The sequence below is a fragment of the Papio anubis genome, chromosome 3, assembly GCF_008728515.1.
Source record: "Papio anubis isolate 15944 chromosome 3, Panubis1.0, whole genome shotgun sequence".
Taxonomy (NCBI): Eukaryota; Metazoa; Chordata; class Mammalia; order Primates; family Cercopithecidae; genus Papio; species Papio anubis.
The window spans coordinates 7074082-7089410 of record NC_044978.1 but is presented as its reverse complement, the minus strand read 5'-3'; the positions used below and the strand labels follow the sequence as shown (position 1 = coordinate 7089410).

The 15329-nt window shown below is 39.5% G+C and overlaps 1 protein-coding gene across 10 annotated transcripts in view; it reads left to right on the top strand.

The window, feature by feature from the left end:
* TENM3 (teneurin transmembrane protein 3) overlaps window positions 1-15329 on the top strand; it is a 1346134-nt gene that overhangs the window by 1237770 nt on the left and 93035 nt on the right. The gene's annotated exons all lie outside the window — the stretch shown is intronic.

Here is a 15329-nt window from a genome sequence, read left to right as displayed (position 1 = left end):
AGTATGTAATAAATTTCTACATCACTTCAGTGAAAGTACACAATATTAGTTATAAATGGCACAGTCCTACCAAAATTTCAGAATTGGTGGTATAGTATTTCTCCACATTGTTTTACATTCCTAGAGTGAAAGTTGATAAATCTGTTGTGGGGAGTGTCAGTATCTTTTAAAGATTTCTTCTTCTGATGTATCTGTAAGTATTATGTACTTCGCTTTTTTGCTTTTTTGGGTAGCCAGAAACTTTGTCATGGGAAAATTGAAATCACATATGCCTTATAAATTGTCACAAGTGTGTCATTATAAACTTCATGGAAGGTTTTTCCTAGTCTTAATGCCATCCTTGACATCTGTTTCAAGGGTCTCACCGCACCCCCACGCTGGTGATCTTCAAGAAGAACTCAGGACCCAGAGGTAGTTGTATCATGGCTGTAATGTGTCACAACCAGCAAGAAAAAAAGACATATCCCGCAGAGTCTGCAGAAATCCATGCACAGCCTTCCCACCTTCCTTCTCTCCCACTGGGAGAGGTCACATGTAGCATGCTCCTTTTCCCAGCAGCGAAATGAATCGACACGTGTGCAGTATTTCTGCCCAAGGAAGCCTGTTCGAGACTTAGAGCAAGCTTGTCCAGCCTGTGGCCTGTGGGCCATATGCAGCCCAGGACAGCTTTGAATGAGGCCCAACACAAATTCATAAACCTTCCTAAAACAGAGATTTTTTTTGCAATTTTTTAGCTCATCTGCTATTGTTAGTGTTAATGTATGTTATGTGTGGTCCAAGACGATTTTTATTCTCCCATGGTGGCCCGGGGAAGCCTAAAGATTGGACTTCCCTGACTTAGAGTCTAAGGTTTTTATTGGGGCTGTTTTAGGAGGTATCCTCTGTCTGCCACAACCACCAAAATCCCAACTCTCCTAAGAAGAGTGGGTGTGGACAAAATAACCCTGTCAGTGTAGGGGACATCCACATTTCCAGATGCCAGCCAAGGGACAGCCCGCCAAAATCCTGCGAATCAGACCCGCTGTTAGCTCTTAATTGCACAGCATCCTTGGAGCTTCGCTGGTTGAATTGGAGCTTCCTGCCTGCAGCTGGGGAAACATGTATAGTTTCTGCTGAAATCAACAACAGATGCCCACAGTCATAGCGCTTGCACAGGGCTCGTACCCACTGATGTGGCCTTCCCCTCCCAAAGAGAGGCCTTCTGGGGCAGTGGCAGAGATTGTTCATGTGAACTACATTAAGGCAGAAAAAAATTGATGAGCAGGATTTGTGTATCCTTTTGTGGCCATACAAGGGACAATGCAATACCTCTATAACCAAACAGCTTCATGTCCCAGGTGCCAGAATGCCTATATACCAGAGGCAGGGCGGGAAAACTATACCTCTGATCATATCCCCTCATTCTTTGTGACCCCACCACCCGATACCCAATCAGAAGAAGTGAATTGAGTCTAGCTGAGGGAGAAAAGTGATGATCTGACTGTATGTATCTTAGGAAGTACAGCAAACACGTGTGTATAGCTTTGAAAACCAGGAAGTGTACCAAAAAGTTATCCATTGGCAGATTTAACTTACCAACCAATAGTTATTCACCAGATCATTTTAGTGTTGTTCTCAGTGGCCTTGGTATTATTACACGGATAATAGTTTCCCGTAGATGAGCTGTTCTTGAACAAATTCCTAGTTATGTAGGAACAAACAGGATTTTTGTTAGCAGTGGGTCTTTGTATTACAATTTAATAAACCCTGCAATAGTTCTTAACAATTCCATTTTCTAGTATTTTCATTTATTCTGTTGCTTTATACTCCATATGAGTAGCAGTGTGGGAAATAAGGGACCTGCTTCATTTAAAAATAAATCCTAGATGTGAACCTTTTAAAAGATGCAGAGTGCCTTTAAAGCATTTTCTGCTCTTTTATACTAATAAGATGAGTTATTTCCAATGTTGGCCTACAAAGACCCAATTGCCTTTCCCATGTTTCCTTACTACCTGTGTATATGCCCACCATAGTTTCCTGATTAGGGGGTTAGGGCCCTAAGTGGCCCTAAGAGACCATTTGTGAGCCACGGATTAAACACCCAGGAAACTCTGGTGTGTGTTCTCACTTGGGATGGTTACTGTTGTTGCATTTCCTCTCCATTTCAACTCTTATGCATCTGGCTGAAAGAAGCTGCCACTTGATGAAAGAATGCTCATAAATCAGGAAGATTGTTTTCTTTCTCCATATTATGTGCCATCTCATTGAATACTAAACAGGGAGGTTAATTGAAAGAGAAATGGAGGAGAAAGTAAACAGAAGCAAACAAAAGTTCCCACTAGAAAGCAAAGGACATTCTTCATGAGTCATCTTACTGTCTTCATAAACTCTGTCCATGCTTTCATAAAACCATAGGCATTTTGAGAGTAAAACAGGTTATGAATTTGAAGTGTTCACTGAACGCCCTATCTACCTGAAAGGATTCCATTCTGCTATTTTTGTTAGAGTATTCGTATTTTCCTCTCATTATGAATCATGTGTTCAGCAAATTAGGCATATTCGTCCGCGGGTTCATCATCCCAAGTCCCCCTTTCTTGGGTTTCCCTTTGATTAGTGATGCATGCAGATGGAAAATGAAACAAGGAGAAATCTACTTTTAGCAATATTGTGATGAAAATAGATATTCTCCTTTCCTCCCCATAAGGCATTCATGATTATAAGACCCTTTAATAAATACAGAGAAAGAGAAGTTACGTGAATAAGCCACATCAAATAAGCACCAGTACTTACTGCTAAAATGATTTGATAGTAATAGCACTGATACAGATGCTCCACTACAAAAATACTCTCTGTTATATGTGACCGTTCCATATAAGCTTCAAAGGATTCTATTCATGGGCTGCCGTTGTTTTTCATGAGGTAGGAAAGATGTAAAAATATTTAGAGAATTCAGAGACAAGTTAAAAATATAGTAAATGTAATGAAATGTTTTTTAAATAATAGTTGACATAATAAGAATATTATCTGGCTATCTCTGTGAAAAACTTAAGCAGTTCTGTAATATGAGAGCTGAGGTAGGTCAGAGAAATTGGGCTTCTTCTTGCTTAGAAAAAGAGGGAAAATCTCCTGTGGGAATGACCTGTAGATGCAGTTAGTTGGCCACAGATGCAATGCAAATGCAGTGGTAGGCTCTGCTGAACAGATAGTTATAGGCAGAATCAGTCACTTTTAAGTGTAATACGAAGTAAATAACCTGGGCAATGATAAATACTAAATACCAAATTTTAACAACTGCTAACCTATCGCTTCCACAAGAACTATTCTTTTTGGTATTTGCGGAAGAGATTTACCCCAGAAGTCATTCATTTGTATCCCAGAGAATTGGAGGCTGTAGATGAGATCGAGACCGCAGCAGGGAAATGATTGAATAATGTATTTGATTGTTACCTACCATGGAGGGTTGTTGTGAAGGGAAAGAAGGCTCAGCTCTCTGTAGACAGGCAAGTTGTCTTCTGGAGGCTGATTGGCATTTTCCATTTATCCAGGAGACAGAAGTGGAGAATATGGGTTTATATTGTGTAAATGTTTGTTAGATACAATGAAGAACCTCGGGTCAGAAAGCATATTTAAATCCTGGAACAAGCTACTCAAGAAATTTGGGAACCTCCCAAGTAATCATAGTATTGTTAAAGCTTAATACTGTGATTACTTAGGTGTGAAACACTGGAGGTTTTGTCAGTTCTTTTTATTAGCTTAAGGAGTATTTTTAGAATGGGAGTTTTTTTTTAACTTCTCTCCATCCATTATCGTAAAAGATCAAGTCTCTTGTGTAGTAGCCCTATTTGAAGGACCCCTCAAGGTCTCTTGCAGTTCTAGGATTTTTTCACTGTTGATAATTTCTGCTTTATTTGGAAAACTACTAGATTTAAACATGGGATTCTCTTTTTATCTCTATGTCATTTAACTTTTGTTTTTGCTTTTCCTGTGGCACTGAAACATAGCAAGAAACCATCTTTACTTTTTCAGATCACTTGGGGCTCGTTTTGTGAGATGCTCTACTTTGCATGCCTCACTTTCTTTTTATTTGTTAATTAATTCAGTTATTTGTCCAGTAAGCAATTATTGAACATCTCTTCTGTGATACTAAGAACGGTTTCTTACAAAACTCAGGGTAACGTAAATAAAAAGGTATGGGCTTTGACATTTTAAATAAAATGTTTGTAAGTCAGTTTTACAATTTATTCACTGTAACTGGTGTTTTGTTTTGTTTTGTTTTGTTTTTTGAGCTGGAATCTCACTCTGTCACCCAGGCTGGAGTGCAATGGCGCAGTCTCGGCTCACTGCAAACTCCGCCTCCTGGATTCAAGTGATTCTCCTGCCTCAGCCTCCCAAGTAGCTGGGGTTACAGGCGCCCGCCACCACACCCAGCTCATTTTTGTATTTTTTTAGTAGAGATGGGTTTTCACCGTGTTGGCCAGTCTGGTCTCAAACTCCTGACCTCAGGTGATCCACCCACCTCGGCCTCTCAAAGTGCTGGGATTACAGGCATGAGCCACCGCGCCCATCCTTGAACTTGTATCTTAACTGTTCTCAGCCTCAGTTGGGTTTTTTCCCAAATGTAAAATGGCTGTAATAGTACACATATGAGATTTTGAAGCAGAATACTGTGATGTTTAAAAGCTTTGGGAATTGGAATTCTTTCCGTACCACTGAGTGACGTTGGGCAAGTCATTTAACTGGTTTTATATGAAATGTGAGTATTATGTACTTCATGGGATTATTAGAATCAAATGGAATACTAGAATGTAAAGCATTTAGCAAATGATGTTCAATAAATTCAAGTTTTAATTTTGTTATTAAGTATAAATGAGACAAAGTACAACCCAGAAAATGTTTTGGGTGCCAACATTCAAAAACAAGAACAACAGAACAAAACAACTGTCCAGGAAATTTACTTTAAAGAGTTAATGACATTTCCATTTTATTATTATAAAATATAATCTAGTCTCATAATGGATATTGTTTAACAAGAAATTTTTATGTTTGGGTTAACGGTTTGAGAGTTGGTTTTATTTTTTTTTTTAAATTTTCATTTATTTTCTTATTTTTGAGAAGGATCTCACTCAGTTGCCCAGGCTGGACCACAGTGGTACAGCCATGGCTCACTGCAGCCTCTGCCTCCTGAGCCCAAGTGATCCTCCCACCTCAGCCTCCCAAATAGCTGGGACCACAGGAGTGTGCCACCACACCTGGCTAATTTTTTGTATTTTTGTAGAGAAGGGGTTTCTTCATGTTGCCCAGGCAGGCTGGTCTCACACTCCAGGACACAAGCAATCCACCCACCTCAGCCTCCCAAGGTGCTGGGATTATAAGCATGAGCCACCGTACCCAGCCGAGCATTGTTTTTTAACGAGTTGATGGGTGCAGCAGACCAACATGGCACAAGTATACATATGTAACAAACCTGCACGTTATGCACATGTACCCTACAACTTAAAGTATAATAATAATAAATAAATTAAATAAATAAATAAATAAAATAAATAAATAAATAAATAAATAAATAAATAAAAAATAAAAAAAATAAAATAAAATAAAAAATCGTGATGATGAAAGAAAGGTGGAGGATATGGATGTATTTTTCTTCTAGTAATGTCTCAAGCACAGAGTTGTTTATTGAGCTACATTGATTTTCATGTACTTTTAGGCAATTCAAATGGAAATGTAGCCTAGGGGACATCCTAATTCCTTTAAACTACAAAAGACCAGCTATTTGTTTTTATTCTAATTCTCAGTACATTGGGAAACGAGATCATTAATGATCACAAAAACGGGCTTTGTTTGCTCAGACAAAACTTACACATGCAGTACTCAGCATCGTCTGTTAAACACCAGGGCTGCTCTTGGGCTTTGGGAGGCTGAAGATTAGAAACTGCAAATGAAATGCACACAGCCGGGGAGGTATTTCCGGAAACAATGTGGGGTGGAAAGAGAGAAAGATCAAAACTTTTACTGGTACGGGCAAGCTTAGGCTTGGTGTTCTAATTCTTATCTCAGATAATGGTGAAAGAATAGTATTTTAATTGTTAAAAAGTAGGTGACAAATTTGAAAATAAAGTGACCGCTCTGATAAATGCTTGACTTAAATTACAAAACTCAGTATTCTTCGAAACTTTTGCAGTGTTTCCCAAATTGAGCATCGTATCCAAAATAAAACAACATGTAATTCTAAAAATGTCTTTGTAGATTTTAAGTCACATTTTGTTGATAATTTCCATTCACAGTGGATATAGGACACCACATCATGCCCACAAATGGCTGTTCTGGGAGGCATTTGGCATCACATCAGTCAGTGGTTGGTAGTGGTGACGAAAGGCAACCCTGCGCCAAACTACCAGCATCCCTGACCTTGCCAGAAACAGGTTTACTGTGAAGCTGGTGAAGCATGAATGTCAGGGTTTCATTTGCACTGGCCCCTCCTAAGATCCCACAAGGGGACACCATGGGTTCAGGTGTCATATGTTAATATAAAACTTGCAAATCAGCTGACTTCTGACTCTTCACACTCCAACTTCCTTTTCACCACACTTTTCCTCATGCAGGATGGCATTGGGGTGGCTGTGGGCGTTGTGAGAATTCCGATAAGAAGAATTTGATCTGGGGGTACATTGAGTTTAGATTTAATGGGATGTGCATATGAGGTGTGAAATCACTTCTCTGGGTGTTACTGCTAGCCACCCAGGAATCTTCCTACCTTCCACTGACTCACCTAGTGACACGAAAGTACAGGGTCAGGGAGTAATTAGATGAAGATACGACTTTGTCTTGTGGAGCTTTGCACTAGAAGCAAGTAGGTATTGGAGGAGAAATAAGGTTTGAAATGTATGGAAATAGAAGCTGGTCTGGAAAATTCCTCACGTCACCAAATACCTAAAATGCCTAATTAAAGCGGAAGTTTTCTCCTACCAGGAGTGTACTTGATAATAGAGTTTATATAATTATAAACATGCCATAGCTTTTCCTTTTAGATGAGTATTTCTCCTTTGAGTATTTGTCTGAATTCCTGTATTTGTAGGGTATAACTCCGTAGCAGTACTGCAAATATGAAGTTCAACGGTGTGTGAAATCACATGTGTTACGCATCCCAGAGTATCACTGAATCACATGAGTGCACCAGAAAGTCTTGTTTATGTGACATGAAATACTGACATTGCAAAATTAACATAAAACTCAAAATATTCTACTGTGTGGACATCACAACAAAATAGTTAATGAGTATTATCAACTCAGCATATTTAAGATCAGTTTATTACACAATTAAAAAAAAAGCATTTCCAAACTTGACAATAATGGCACAAATTTACATGATATTACTAATAACAAATTTTGAAGTCAATTGGACTACTACTGATAGTTTTATCAATAATGAAAAGTAAACTATCGCACAGAATATAGACTGAATTATCTTTGTATCTCTCTATAGAAAATATTACAAAAATCATTGTCATATAAAGAGGCAATTAAAGAGTAATTATAGCCCAAAAATATAGGAGAAATATTCATTAGAGGCATAGCAAGCACTGAATAAAAAAATGTATATGGGGCCAGGCACAGTTGCTCATGCCTGTAATCCCAGCACTTTGGGAGGCCAAGGCGGGTAGATCATGAGGTCAGGAGATCAGGACCATCTTGGCTAATGTGGTGAAACCCCATCTCTACTAAAAATACAAAAATTAGCTGGGCATGGTGGTGCATGCCTGTTATCCCAGCTACTCAGGAGGCTGAGGCAGGAGAATAGCTTGAACCAGGGAGTCAGAGATTGCAGTGAACTGAGTTTGCCCCACTGCACTCCAGCCTGGTGACAGAGCAAGACTCTGTCTCAAAAAAAAAAAAAAAAAATGTGTATGGCTTCTCTGATATTTGTGGTATAACTGAAAAATAATGTTTTGTTGTGGTTTTTCTCATTCTACATCCTTTTATACCAATTTCATATTTATATTTTGATATTCTTTTTCTTAAAGAGGGCCTCCCACATTAGTAAATTTCAGACCCATAAACCCTGGATTTCCCCCTGGTTCCAGCTCTGTCACTTCATGTCTGTATGATCTTGGGAAGTTACTTTAAGCCTGCTGTGCCTCAGTTTCCTCATCTATAAAGTGGGAATGAAAATAATAACTACCTTGTAGAGTTCCTGAGGGTATTAAATGGTCCAGGTCATGTGGAAGAGCACTTGGCACAGTGCCTGGCATGCAGTAAACACCCTATAGATGTGTCTTCTTGTTGTTGTTGCTAGTCTCTGGGCTGAAATTCATAACAAACTGACTGTGACTAATTCCTCCCTGCTAAATCTTGTCTCTAGGCAGAGGAATTAGCCTCGGTTAATTCCTCCAGAAAAACAGGATTGCATGCTGGATACAAGGAGAACTAATCCCTTCTACTTCCTGACACATGAATAGTCTGGACATAGATGCCTCATGATCTGTCATTCACAGTGGAGAGTGGGTCACCAAGGAGGCGGCAGGCATGGAGTTGAGGGGGAGATTCTCCTAAACTGACTTGATTGGCCCTGGAAATCCAGGGGAAAGTCTCCTAAACTGACAGGCTGAAAAACCTCCTGTGAAGCTTGCAGAACGAGAACTTCTTGAGGTCCCTCCTGCTCTGCAAGTCCCAGTGATTCTCAGTAATAAGAAATTTGATGGACAGCGGGGACAGAGATCCTTGAGTGAGTCATGGAAAGCCCCTTCAGAACTCAGGAGTATTGCCCATGTTCTGAGAACCGGGCTGATTTAGGTGTCTGTTTCTTCCATTGAGATAACAGTATCCTTTGGGGGCCTTTCAATACTGTTTTTCTCATTTTAGTCTAGTTTCTTCAGTTAACAGTTTTATATAGTCTTTAGCCTCTGTAATCCCCTCAGTCTTGTATTTTTTTTGAGGCCGGTCTCGCTCTGTCACCCAGGCTGGAGTGCAGTGGCCGGATCTCAGCTCACTGCAAGCTCCGCCTCCCGGGTTTACGCCATTCTCCTGCCTCAGCCTCCCAAGTAGTTGGGACTACAGGTGCCCGCCACCTCGCCTGGCTAGTTTTTTGTATTTTTTAGTAGAGATGGGGTTTCCCCGTGTTAGCCAGGATGGTCTCGATCTCCTGACCTCGTGATCCGCCCGTCTCGGCCTCCCAAAGTGCTGGGATTACAGGCGTGAGCCACCGCGCCCGGCCTCAGTCTTGTAATTTTTAAAAGAAGAGGTCACTTAATCTCTTATCTACAAATGCATGCCTGGTTTCTGTGACCTTTCTAAAAGGTGGAGGCCCTGTTTTGTTGGGTTGTCAGTGTTCTCTACTATTTCAATATTTTTTAAACTACTACAAAGATAAGGTTTATTCTGATGTTGCAATCTGTCTGTCCTTCAAATCATTCTTTCGTATTTGCTTTTCTTTGCATATACCAATTTCATCAAGAAAAGGACATGGAGCTTGGGGTTCTGCTTCCTTGCAGCCAGCACTGAGAGCAATGGCAGATCTGCACTTTGAGCCAAATTTGTCTTTCGCTCAGTGTTCCACAGCCTGTTGAGTGAGAGAGTAATCAACCAACAAAAACAAATTTAGTGACCTAAATTGGAAACTTTAGTAAGTTTGACTCTGTGTTTCTATCATAGTTTAGCCTTAAATACTGCACGCCAAGGTTTTATCAAGTAATTCAATTTCTACTGTTACAGTCTGTATACTATAGAGCCTCAAAGGTGTTACTAATTTGGACTCTTCTACCAACTTCTTGTGAAGTGTGTTACAAATTTAACCTTGTAGCGTCCCTCCTTCCTTATCTCCTTCGCCTTCCTGGGCGAGTCATACGGTGTCTCCAAAAGTCCGGTTAGAATTACATCTGCAACTCAGATTACCGATTACATCCTCAAAGAAGTGGATGAGACTCCGCACTGACTTCTACACCTGACTTGCCGTGTAACTGTCAGGAAAAGTCGTAGTCCCGAGGGCCATGTGCATACGTAATCTCCAATTGTGCTGGTGATTTATTTTCCTCTAAATAATTTCCCAAGGCCTCGGTTTCTGTCCTTAAGAGTGGGAGCAAGTGTAGGGATAAACAGCTCTCACTATTGACATCAGGCCTTGAGTTCCCTTTTTCTCCACCCTGTCCTTCATGCCATAATTTATCCTCACAAGAAAGAGAGACAACAGCATAGTCATCAGCTAACGCTGCGTGGTTTCATATCAGATGGCAGTGCCAGTGCTACTGAGAGGTAAATTTCTAGGACAGGTGTGTTGTTTTGGGAAACGTTAGATGTTTTTTTTTTTTCCATACTTTAGAAAAGGAGCATTTTTTAGGCCTTCTGAGACTCAATTCTGAATGGAAATAACTGCTTTGTGGGTGAATACATCTGGATTTAACATACGTTTCCCACTGAAGTAATTTACACGTAGCCTATGAGGATGAGAATTTAGAGTTCTTTCAAAGAAATACGCTTCACACGCTTGTTTAGGGTCATATGATAAATGAATTCTATACTGTGGTGTTTGCTTGTGCAGGAATTTCTTTCCAGTCTGCCTCCTGTGGTCTAACTTGAGTCCCAATAGCTCCTGACAAATGAAGCTTTCTCCTGGAGGGCCCACTGGCAGGCAGGCCCACTGGCATTAGAAGCAGCTGCTCCAGAAAGAATGGAGAGTTAAACCCGTTGTGATTTTTCTCGACTCGGAGCAATACGTAAGACACTGTGAGGATTTGTATTGTTTTTTGATGAGTTAGATGTCATTGAAATCTGCCTGATTTCTTTAGGCTTGGCACACCCGATTCCTTCCTTTCCCCGTACCTTGCGTTTGTTTCCCACCGTGAACTTAGTGGTTTGCTAACTAGTTCTTTTAAGTCTCAAAATAGTTTACTGTGTAGTGGCTCTGTGTCTTAGGGAAACAACTTATAAATCATAATTGTTATCTCAAGGAAATTTTTGAATCCATTAATTTTAATTACAGTTATAGGCCAGGCCAGAAACTTAAAATACGAATATATTCATGTATTCATGCCTGTGGTTTCCATTTTTCTTTCTGAAACCACATGTCCCATCTTAAACGAATATAAGTTGTTTTTTAAAAAGTTTATTGAGAGACGTAGTATCTGAATAAAAGCCAAGTAAGTCATATGTCAAATTTGTACTATACTATTTCATTAGAAACTTGACATTGTGTTCCTTTACTAATATACTAGAGTATCTTTTTTCCATTTGGAACACCTCATTAATTTGTATCTTTTGAAAACCATCTACAATCTTAATTACCACCAAAACCTAGTATATTGGAGGTTTTAAAGCTCAATTGACTGGATATACAATTTAACCAGAAATAAAGATGGAAAATGCTCCTTCTTCTGCTTGCCAAGTTCATCAGAAGCCTTTTATTGAAAAGTTTAGATCCAAGGCATTTGAGAGTGAAACCAGGTGCAAAATAATATGTTGTCAGGTATTTCACGATATCAGCAAGGAAGAGAAAGATTATCTCAAGTTCCAGATTATAAGGATGCCACATTCTTCCCGAAAGTAAGCCAGGTAACTGGGGAGTGAAAGGCAGCTAGTGAGGTGTTCATGAGGATTTGAAGTAATTTTCCTTATATGCTGAGATCCTTATTACCTCATGGAGTAAATGAAATGTTGGGGACTTTTCATTGAGTTTAATGTAAGGGTAGAGAAATTAAGCCCACAATTTGAAGAAGTATGATTATCCCTTCGCACATGGTATGTTGGTATCCTTTCAATGGCTGAATTTATCTTTGCCATTTCTTGAATATGACAAGTTGAAAATAGCCTCTTTTCATCTTAAAACAGTTCCTCTTCCACCTCCCTATTTTAAAGTGCAAGTTTGGTTATGGTGTCTGTCCGTACAGAGGCACGGCCTTCCTGCAGCCTTTATATTTAACGTATTTGCAGATGAGGGTGTGACTGGAGCCAATTTTTGTCTGTTGCTCTTCATAAGTTCAGTGACCCTCTCTTTTTTGAATGCCCCTTTAATGAAGCTGGAAACCAGCTGTCTGAAATATGACTATCATTTCTGGGATTTAACAGGCATGTGCCTTGGATAAATTAAGGAGCAGTCAGAGGAGGTCCATAAATGTGAATACTTTGCCAGCTGCTTTTCCATTAAACTCTGTTGGTTGAATGAAATTAGTAAATAATTATGTTGGTGGGGAATCTACTATATCTAAATGTGATATAATGTCTTCCTTTAACAACAGAGCTTAATTTTTCTTATATACTAAATTAGTTTTTAGGGTAATCTACATTGCAAATTGGTCAATTTGCATCAAAACTATGCCTAGTTGTTCTGATTTGTCAACACCTCTTTTTAGAAAAGTCTTTAACTTTAAGCATGGGTGGGTAAAGCCATCTGCCTGTGGAGCTCGCCTGCAGCTCCATCGCTTAGCCCACCAGACAGGTTACAGCTGCTTCATTGTTACGGTGCTGAATGATTACCATTCTGTCCAAAATTAATATTTACATATGTGTCCATAGAAAGCATGTGGCTACACATAAGCAATCTAATTGTGAATTAATGACATAAGGTATTCATTCATTAGTCCCCATCTGAACAATAAGGTGTTAAATAATACTTTTCACATACAGTCCAACTCTTGACTTTTTTTTTTTTTTTTTGAGACAGAGTCTCAAATTACAGGCGTGAGCCAGTGTGACTCTTGACTTTTAAGATGAGTCCCCAGTAGTGATTGTTATGTATATGAGTAATCCACTGCAGTACATTGGTATACATAAGGAAAAAATCACCATATAGCTGCCATAAAATGCAGAGAGGAAACTAGGTGGCTATTTCACTTACTCTGACTCTTTCCTGCCCCTAAAAGCATTGTCCTCTGAATTGTGACCACTGTAGGGACAAACCACATAGTAAAAGTCTAGATATGCAATTATGACTACAGGTTTGTGTGCCACCCACAGCTACGGGAAGGGATTGTCTCCGCGAAGGGTGGGCTTCCTCCTGTATTTAAGAATGGTGACACATAAACTTATACCATTCTGCTATGAAAAGTTAGCAATATATATCCTGTCTGCTCAGTGTATTTCAGAATGAAAAATCTGCAGCAAATTCACAATGTAAGGATAGGGATATGCATGTAAAATATGATATTTTAGTTTCCAAATAGTTATTGTAAATCCATGGCTTGTATTTCTGAATTTGTGAGTGCAGTATGTGAATATTTGTGTGAGTACCGACACTTTTCAAGAAAACATTAATTTATCTTGCTCAAATAAAATTACTAGTGAGGGAGCAGAAAATATATAAGGGCAAATTGTGATGTGTTCTTTATTCCAAAAAGCTGAACTCCATGTTGACCAGGAATTGTGCATCTAACCAGCAGACGGTTTATGAGAGACCAGGAAGAAGAAAACTTCCTGACTGTGAAATGGAGTTGTCCCTGCTCTGGGAACAAGCCAGTTCATATAAAGAAAGGTCTCAGCAAAAGGAGGATAGCTTAGGGAGGCAGAGTAAAGGGGCTTATCCTGCCGCTATGGGGCAGAATGGACCCTGGGGCTTATGAAACCAAATCATTGCCAATCGCACATTTCTTTCCTCAAAGTCAGACTTTTTCTTCTTCATAGTCGCTTAAAAAAATACCAGTTGCCTCATGAGTTTGTCCTTTTTAAACTATCCCTATTAATAAGATGAATCGATAATATTTAATATTTATTGAGCGTTTACTATTTGCTAAGGCACAATGCAAACTGTTCTACATTAATTATGTTATTTAATTCTCAGCTAGAAACTAGTAAAATCTCCACTGAAGATTTAACTGAGGCTCCGAAAGGTTATGTAACTTTTCTGTGGATGCACAGCTAGTAAGCAACAAAATCAGACTCCAGACCCATGTGAGCAATTTCCAAGCCCGCACTCTTTTTTTTTTTTTTTTTTTTCTTCTTGAGACGAGTCTCGCTCTGTCGCCCAGGCTGGAGTGCAGTGGTGGGATCTCGGCTCACTGCAAGCTCCGCCTTCCAGGTTCACGCCATTCTCCTGCCTCAGCCTCCCGAGTAGCTGGGACTACAGGTGCCGCCACCACGCCCGGCTAATTTTTTGTATTTTTTAGTAGAGACGGGGTTTCACCGTGTTCGCCAGGATGGTCTCAATCTCCTGACCTCGTGATCCACCCGCCTCAACCTCCCAAAGTGCTGGGATTACAGGCGTGAGCCACCGCACCTGGCCCAAGCCTACGCTCTTAAGCCCTAGATAGACTGTCCTGCCTCCTGAATTATTTTTTAATTGTTCTTGTGTGTATGTGTATAGTGGAATAGATGAAAATTAATTTTTATGTAATGAAAATAAATTAGTATCTATGTTCCTGTCACAAAAGATTGAATTGTCATAGAAACAGATGCAAAAACAATAATGCCAGTGATGTCTTAATAAAGTACCACTTTTTTTTAATCCAGGAAATTTTAAATGATAGCTGATAACAGAACTTGTAGTTTGCCAAAATAAAAAACAACAATTAAAACAGTAAAAAATAGTTTGAGGAAAATCAGTTTATGCTATGGAAAATTTAAGAACATTATGAGCTGTTGAACACTCTGCCCACCTCCTTTCAAAATTCAAATTAATGTCCCTTTTTTTTTTTTTTTTTTTGAGACGGAGTCTTGTTCTGTCGCCCAGGCTGGAGTGCAGTGGCCGGATCTCAGCTCACTGCAAGCTCCGCCTCCCACGTTGACGCCATTCTCCTGCCTCAGCCTCCTGAGTAGCTGGGACTACAGGCGCCCGCCACCATGCCCGGCTAGTTTTTTTTGTATTTTTTAGTAGAGACGGGGTTTCACCATGTTAGCCAGGATGATCTCGATCTCCTGACCACATGATCCACCCATCTCGGCCTCCCAAAGTACTGGGATTACAGGCTTGACCACCGCACCCGGCCTAATGTCCCGTTTTTCTGTCATTGGAAATTAGTAGGCTGGAATCTATGTAGACATTGGCCAATGGAAAACACTTACAGAAAGTGGGTAGATTATTTGTGTCACCAGCATCAGCTCATGAGAAAAGACTGAGAAAAGTGTATACAAGTAGTAAACATCCTTGCATACTCTCACCTACAAATAAAGAAAAATTACTTTCTGTATAAATCACCTTTGAGAACAGCCATTTGTTTACTATTTTCATAAAATAAATTATAATGTATCCTAGGTAAGTTAAAAGGATTGTTCAGTCTTGTTTATTATTTTCCAGATATGGTCAAGAAAACTGACATGAGAAAGACCCATTATATTTTTCATACTTTAAAGTTTTAGTCTATAAGTTTTTCTTAAATATTAAATCTTGTGAATAGACAAAAGTGGCAATTGTAGGCCAAAAATTATACCCA